This window comes from Bufo bufo, chromosome 1, assembly GCF_905171765.1.
Source record: "Bufo bufo chromosome 1, aBufBuf1.1, whole genome shotgun sequence".
NCBI lineage: Eukaryota > Metazoa > Chordata > Amphibia > Anura > Bufonidae > Bufo > Bufo bufo.
In genome coordinates, this window is record NC_053389.1 from 709880184 (window position 1) to 709888737 (window position 8554).

Sequence of the window (8554 nt, forward strand, 5' to 3'; positions counted from 1 at the left end):
ACCTCAGGGTACACTTAAAAGTTTTGTTTGTACAAGGGGCGAGATTCCCGTATTCAACCCCCAGAATGTCCCCCCACATTGGGGGTAAGCAGGAAACTTGTGTGGGACCTTATGCACCCACTGCTAGATAAGGGTTACCACCTATACGTGGATAGCTTTTATACTAGTATCCCCTTGTTCCAGTCCCTCGCCGCCAGATCCACGTTCGCTTGTGGGACCGTGCAGAAAAATCAGCGCGGCCTCCCTACCTACTGCTGCAAAGCGCTTGGATTAAAGCTTCTGCCCCTGTCCTGCTGCTGTCACGGACAGCATACAGTTCAGTAATGCCGGCAAGGGACCAATCAGAGTGGCCCCTTGCTGGCAATCGATCCGATTGGTTAGTCTATGCAGACTAACCAATGGGATCGCGGCAGTGAAAAAATGCCGGTTTCAGGCTCTGATCTGCGCTCTGCAGATCAGAGCCTGAAATCAGGTAGTGTTCCTCGTGCCCCCCGATCTGTGCCCCTCCAAGCCCCCCCTTGTGTCCGCCTGCCGCCTGCCCCTGAAGCTCATCTCCATATTCAATTCATGCAGCGCCTGCCCTGATGCGGTCCGCCCCCTCCCCGCCCCATACATTCCTCCTGCTCCCATTTGTGCTGCCTCAGCCTCCCTCAATGTTGGCCGTACCCCCCCTCCTCCCTCCTTTCCAGCGCTGCCCCCTGCCCCCGATCGGTCCCCCTGCTGTGTGTGATGGCGGCGGCTCCATTCCTGAGCCGCCGCCATCAGCAGAGAGTGTCAGCTCTATGCTGACACTCTGCTGTAACCCCATAGATGCCGCGGCATCCATGGGGTTAATAGAGGGAGGGGGCTCCCTCTCTCCACCATCGGGGCTGCCGCGCTGCGATGGCAGCGCCCGATGGTTGCCATGGCAACCGGACACTTTGCAAAAACGTCCAGTGTTGCCACCTACAGGGCATCTGATAGTATTATACTTTGCAATGCAAGAGCATTGCAAAGTATAGTACAGCCATCAGCCCCACTGGATCTTCAAGATCCAAGAGGGACTTGATAAAAAAAAAATTGAAAATAATAAAAGTAAAAAAAATAAAATAAATAAGTAATATTAAAAAAATAAATTGCCTTTTCCTATAAAAATAAATAAATAAAAATACACATATTAGGTATTACCGTGTCCGTAACGACCGTCATTATAAATATATCACATGATAGACCCCGTCCGATAAACACCATAAAAAAATATAAAAAACGGTGCCAAAAAAGCCATTTTTGTCACCTTACATCACAAAAAGTGCAACAGCAAGCGATCAAAAAGACTTATGACACCCAAAATAGTACCATTCAAACCGTCACCTCATCCCGCAAAAAATGATACTCTATTTAAGACAATCGCCCAAAAAATAAAAAAGCTATGTCTCTCAGACTATGGAGACACTAAAACATCATTTTTTTGGTTTCAGAAATGCTATTATTGTGTAAAACTTAAATAAATAAGAAAAAGTATACATATTAGGTATTGCCACATCCGTAACGATCTGCTCTATAAAACTGTCACATGACCTAACCCCTCAGGTAAACGCTGTAAAAATAAATAAATAAAAACTGTTCCAAAACAGCCAATTTTTTGGTCACCTTGCCCCATAAAGTATAATAATGAATGATCAAAAAATCCTATGTATCCAAAAAGGGTACCAATAAAAACCTCAACTCTCTCTGCAAAAAACGAGCCCCTGCACAAGACGATCGGCAGAAAAATAAAAAACATATGGCGTTCAGAAAATGGACACACAAAAACATAATTTCTTTTTCAAAAATGCTTTATTTTGTAAAACTGAAACAAACAAAGAAAGTAGACATATTTGATATCATTGCGTCCGTAACAACCTGCTCTATAAAAATAGCACATGATCTACCCTGTCAGATGAATCTTGTAAAAAAAAAAAAAGGTGCCAAAACAGCCATTTTTCAGTTACCTTGCCTCACAAAAAACGTAATATAGAGCAATTAAAAATCATATGTACCCCAAAATAGTACCAATAAAACTGGCACCTTTCCCCTAGTTTCCAAAATAGGGTCACTTTTTGGGAGTTTCTACTGTATGGGTGCATCAGGGGGGCTTTAAATGAGACATGGCATCTAAAACCAGTCCAGCAAAATCTGCCTTACAAAAACCATACAGCGTTCCTTTCCTTCTGCGCCCTGCCGTGCGCCCTTACATCAGTTTACGACCACATGTAGGGTGTTTCTGTAAACCGCAGAATCAGGGTAATAAATATTGAGTTTTGTTTGGCTGTTAACCCTCAATGTGTTAAAGAAAAATTTTTTATAAAATGGAAAATCTGCCAAAAAAGTGAAATTTAGAAATTTCATCTCCATTTTCCTTTAATTCTTGTGGAACACCTAAAGGGTTAACAAAGTTTGTAAAATTAGTTTTGAGTAACTTGAGGGGTGTAGTTTCTACAATGGGGTCATTTATGGGGGATTTCCACTTTGTAAGCCCCACAAAGTGACTTTAGACCTGAACTGGTCCTTAAAAAGTGGGTTTTAGAAATTTTCTTAAAAATTTTAAGAATTGCTTCTAAACTTCTAAGCCTTCTAACGTCCTAAAAAAATAAAATGACCTTTCCAAAATGATGCTAACATAAAGTAGACATATGGGAAATGTTAAGTAATAAATATTTTATTAGGTATGACTTTCTGTTTTAGAAGCAGAGAAATTGAAATTTAGAAAATTGAGAATTTTTCAAAATTTTTGGTAAATTTGGGATTTTTTCATGAATAAAGGTGAAATATATTGACTCAAATTTATGACTATCATGAAGTACAATATGTCACGAGAAAACAATCTCAGAATGGCTTGGATAAATAAAAGTGTTCCAAAGCAATTACCGTATATACTCGAGTATAAGCCGACCCGAATATAAGCCGAGGCCCCTAATTTTACCCCCAAAAAATGGGAAAAATTATTGACTCGAGTATAAGACTAGGGTGGGAAATGCAGCAGCTACTGGTAAATTTCATTATGTGTATATAATGCACACACTCTACATTATATACACACATCTGCAAGAGGGTGACTCAGATTGATGGGAGTCTGACTCTGACAGGCCCAATAAGCATATTTAGGTATATATATGACAGTACAGGTCTTATCAAGTGTATTAAAATCATCTAAGTATCCCCCCTGTCCACCTTATAAATACCGAAAACTAAAGTTTTATAACCTGCTTGTCTCGTCTCCAATCTGCCCAAGGGACGGCGTTTCATCTCAAAATGCGCCCAGCCAGCCGCTCCCAACTGCCGTTCTGAAGCCCCGCCCAGCTCATCAATATTCACTTCGCTGGGCGGCGGCTACAACTCTCCCCGACTCAAGATCCTGCGCATGGCCAATTCAATCCTCTGGGCACGTCCGCCGTCTAATCTTCAGCGCATGCGCCCGGCCGGGGTCACATCGCGCCTGCGTACAGACAGTCTGCGTCTTGCTGTTGCAGCCTCTGCTTTATGCGCATGCGCGGGGCACTTGAGTCGGGGAGAGTTGTAGCCGCCGCCCAGAGAAGTGAATATTGATGAGCTGGGCGGGGCTTCAGAACGGCTGGATGCTTATTGGGCCTGTCAGTGTCCCTTTAACAGAGGTGCCGCGCGGATGTGCTGGGAGCTGACCAGAGCAGCTGTAAAGGTAAGTAACAGCTTCTCCGGCCCCCAACATGTCATGGTCTGTATTATGGGAATGTAAGTTGCCATGATACAGACCTAGACTCGAGTATAAGACGAGGGGGCTTTTTGAGCACAAAAATATGTGCCAAAAAACTCGTCTTATACTCGAGTATATACGGTACAACATAAAGTGACGCATGTCAGATTAGTAAATTTTGACCTGGACACTGGGGCATCAATGACCCTTGATCATGAAAGGGTTAAAATGAAATAAGGCTGTGTCCTGAAGGGGTTAAATAGTTTGCTGTCATTTATTTCATCGACTACAATAGACTTATTACTCATATACAATTTTATCGTCTAGTCCTTTCAATAGACATTACATAATATACTGTATTTGTGACATGCACCTGCTAGTAAACAGACTGTTCTTTTCTAGCAGTAACTACAACTTGACATTTTCATTTTTTATCATGAGCTCAGATAATTTGCTTGTACTGTGCACCCAGACGGGGCCAAGGCATCCTCATGAAATGTAACATACAGACTGGCCATGCACTATGAACTCTGAAAACGCTGCTTGCCTTCATTAAATGGATGAGGACAGTAAAGCTCTAAGCTAATGAATAAAAGACAGGATAATAAAATAACAATAAAGACAGTACCTGGAGGTGGTGAAGAAAGATCAATGGGCGACTTTTGCTGTAGGGGCACTTTCTGAAGCTGATGGCATAAACAGTAAAGTGGAATTTGGAATGTAATTGCTTCCCCTTCAAACACATAAAATTGTTCATTTTCCATGACGACCAAGGTTCTGCAACATTTTATTAAATCAGAAATATTGTACAACTTAATTAACTATTCATGCTATAAACTTCATATTGAAGGGATCAGCCAAAATATCCAACATGGGGAATTGGATGTTGCAATAAGCTGACACTGTCAGAAACAATAAATACTTTAAGGGTATGTTCACATGGCTGACTCTGCTTTTTGGTCTACTGCAGACAGTGCAGAAAGGGAAGTCTTCTGTTCCATATGCAGGACAGTCGAGGGGAGGGGGACATGGAACACATAGAGATTACTTTATATATTACTCATTTTTAATCACAATATGAGATAAAATATAATCAAAGGAAAAGATAAACCTGTTCTGGACCGCCTATAGGCTTTATACATGCAGGCAGTCCACATTCAGGAATATCCTTACTGAGATGGCCGCTGCAGGAGCGGGGAGTCCATTGTCAGTCAAGCTCCCAGAAGAGAAGTAGAGACATTTTTTACTGTGCCTGCTATCTCCATCCCTGTGTACACAGTGCTCAATGAGTGCTGTGTATACAGATCCGGCAGCATAAATGCCATGTCTTACGGATGATCGCTGGGTCCTGGGTAACTGCACATTCTGTTTGGTGTTGACAGACCCAGAACAGTTCTGTAGTGCATGTCAGGAGGCTGTATATAATATGTCAGCCTTAGTTGAAAAAAAGCTATGTGCTCCCTGCACCTTCTCCTATGATGGGCCACTGCACTCCCTCACTGTAAACATCCGGTTTGAAGCCACCTGTAGCCAATCACTGGCCACGGCAGTGACTGCCGGATCTCCTTATAAGTCAAGACAAATAGTCACTTAATGCAAGGGGACCCGGAAATACAAAAATACCGCCTAATGAACAACATTAGCAAAAAAAGTTTGTGTGTGCTGCATTTCATATATTCCATAGACCTTCAGCTAACATCTGGAGCTGGCATTTTTACAGCAAAAACGGCAGTGTAAAAAACACAACACAAAAAAAAACCTGCAAAAATGTAGAGAAACACCAAAAAAACCTGTATGTGAAAGCATCCTAATACAATATAGTGATGGAGCATGCTACATTTTTCTTTACAGATTCACATATCCTATAGAGAAAACCTCAGAAATATACGGTAGTAGTATGGTCTAGTAGCAGGCTATCCGCACCATTTTACAGATCGTGCAAAGACAGCTGGAGGTGCGTCGGTGCTGATAACATTGAAGCACTGATTCCTACTACGAATGATGCCAGGCAACAAACCGAATCTAACTGAACACTAACAGAAAAAAAATCATTAGACAGAACACTACCTAAGAAATAAATTATCCACATGTTGCATTTTTTATAAAATTTTTCCTTTAATCCAGACTTTCGGCACCCAGCCAATCAGCTGTTTAAAGAGAAAGCAGGGCTCATATGAGCGCTGCCTTCTCTTCACTGGTTAACCTGCCCGCCGTTGCAACTGCAACTGTGAGCAGGTGTAATTAAAATTGCTCTGTCCCCATTCCCTTCTATGGGACAGCTCCCTCTTATTCACTTGAACAGGAAGGAGCTGTCCCATTGCAGTGAATAGGATGGCTTAGTTGTAATTACACCTGTTCACCACTGCAGTTGCAACGCCGAACAGGTAAACCTTGAAGAGAAGGCAGAGCTTGTACGAGCGCTGCTTTCTCTTCAAACAGCTGATCGGCAGAGGTGCCAGGCATCGGACCCCGGCCGATCTGACACTGGTTACCTATCCTGGGAACAGGTCATCAATATAAAAAAGTGGACAACCCCTTTAAGCCAGAATTCTGGTGTATTTAGCTTAGCAAATTTCCTCCAATACATATTCAAACCCTTTCTTACTAGCTCAAGAGAAGTTTTACTACATTATTAGATAGAGTTTATGTCCATTGTCTAGACTCAAAAGGTGATCCTTTAACACACAATGGCCTCAGGATACAATATTTTCAACATGCAATGGTCTTTACTGGACTATTGTAAGTTAAAACTAGACTCAAAACACAATGCCTCAGACTCAGATCCAACCAGTTGACATGGCCATTTCTCTGATAAAACACCTGTATCAGTTGTCTAGTACTGGTACTAGATGTCCTGAACTGCCCTCAGACTGTGCCAAGATGAACTACTCAATTTGAGGGACCACTTGTATCTATAGCAGGGTTGCAATTTCATTAACCAGTTAATGAAAAATGGCAGCATTTTAATTCTGCACACAACAGTGCCAACTTAATATGTTGTAGGATACAGTTGCCTGGGAACATCACTCCCTAAGCAACTGGGCAAAAACCCCTTGATACATGTGACACGTTCAGCTCTATTAATGCGTTTTCCCTTTGGAGGAACCAGAATGTGGAAAAACAACTCTTCCTGGAAAAATGCTAAGGGCAATGTCGTGCAGACATGGGGTTTATATTCCCAGTGGCAGAACACCCATGTGACATGGTTCTCAATGAGACATGGCAGTTATAACAATTTATTAAAGCATACAGCTAAGTGTTTCTCTGTTGACTTTACATTAGGAAGTCTGTTCAAGTTTCAACATAAGGTCTTTCATAAAATAAAAAAAACTTGCAAGGAACTGGAGAGAAGTAAGAGTGTGTTTTCTCACCTCCTGATCTCTGCTGTTCCCGGGGACTCACACATTTCCACCTATCATCTAGGAGGCCTGCAAAAAAGAAGAGGAGGTAACAATAAAATGATTTTCACATGAACATCTCATTGCAACAAGGATGGTGTCAAGCATCACACACGTATGACCGCTCAGGAGCTGTCTCTCATTGCTAAAGAAAAGAAATAAAAAAATATATATATTGGTAACTTACTGTAAATGTCAAAGATCAAAAGATGGTGCGCTGTGCAGAGAAAGATTTAACTGAAGGGTTCTTCTTTTATAAAAATGATTATGGGTGCTCGTACACACCGCAGCCGAGCCGCTGTAACCGTAGGTGTTCTTCACCTCCACTAGTAGTGAAAACAGGGGCGGACGTAGACCCCTCAGGGCCCCTGTAAAGAACATGACGTGGTTCCCTTGCACTTCAATGATAAAACATCCTCCTGATTACAGAGCACCCCCTTACGTCTCTCCAACAATTCACCAGTTATTGTGAGCTATAAAATCCATTAGCTCAGTCCATTATATTTCATCTAATAGACAGTGGGATGTTACCTGCAGCTGCACAGATTGCACATATGGTATATCTACCTCTGACCAAAGCAATTAGCGGTGATCCACAAAGCAACACAGTGGCTCAGCCACAACGCGTCCATGCACCCTAAGGCTGCTTTCACACATTAGGCTACTTTCACATCAACATTTTTTATTCAGGTCTTGAGATCTGGCAAAGGACCATTTCAATTAATATATCCGGATGCACCCGTTTAGTCCGGATCCGACACCATTGGCTTACATTGATTTTCATGCCAGATCCGGTTTGTACAGTTTTGCAGACCAATCACTGATAACGCCTCCCCCGTGTACAGCTTTCAGTGACTGACAGCTGTCTCTGTATACACGCTTACACAGAGAATGCTATCAATCACTGATAACACCTCCCCTGTATACAACTATCAGTGACTGACAGCTATCTATGTATACACACTTACACAGATAATGCTATCAATTACTGATAACACCTCCCCTGTGTACAGCTATCAGTGACTGGGGATCTCAAAAATCTCTGGGATTGTCTGTCATACCTGCAAAGTTATCTGGCAGCGGCTCAGAGAAGCGGTGATGCCTATCCCCAAGGCGGAAGATTGGCTTTGTATCGCCGAGGGATTTTACCAATCAGCACAGTTTCCTAACTGCATTGGGGCACTGGACAGTAAACACATCCGTGTAAAGAAGCCGCCTCACTCAGGGTCTCGATACTTCAATTACAAGCAATATTTTTCTGTAGTGCTGATCAGTGATGGCCAGTTCGCATTGTTCGCCCGCGAACATATGCGGGCTGCCATCTGTTTTTCACAAGTCCGGCAAAGCACAGGTAAGCCCTTACTCGCGTGCCTGTGCGCAAGCCGGTCTGAAAGCAAGTGCGGTCAGCGGGAGCTGGCAGTTCCGAGAACAGCCACCGGGGGCCTTCATCGGGCTGTTCTCAGAACTG

At 42.7% G+C, this 8554-nt stretch overlaps 1 long non-coding RNA gene and 1 other non-coding gene across 2 annotated transcripts; one reads left to right on the forward strand and one right to left on the reverse strand.

The window, feature by feature from the left end:
* Positions 1-723: 723 nt before the first annotated feature.
* On the forward strand, positions 724-809 carry LOC120987505. Its single transcript, XR_005776101.1, has one exon. It is a non-coding gene; the product is annotated as a small nucleolar RNA SNORD71 (small nucleolar RNA).
* A 3539-nt stretch (positions 810-4348) lies between these two features.
* LOC120985979 lies at positions 4349-7364 on the reverse strand. Its single transcript, XR_005775624.1, has 3 exons — positions 7274-7364; positions 7060-7116; positions 4349-4421 (listed from the first exon to the last, which is right to left on the reverse strand). It is a non-coding gene; the product is annotated as an uncharacterized LOC120985979 (long non-coding RNA).
* Positions 7365-8554: the final 1190 nt, after the last annotated feature.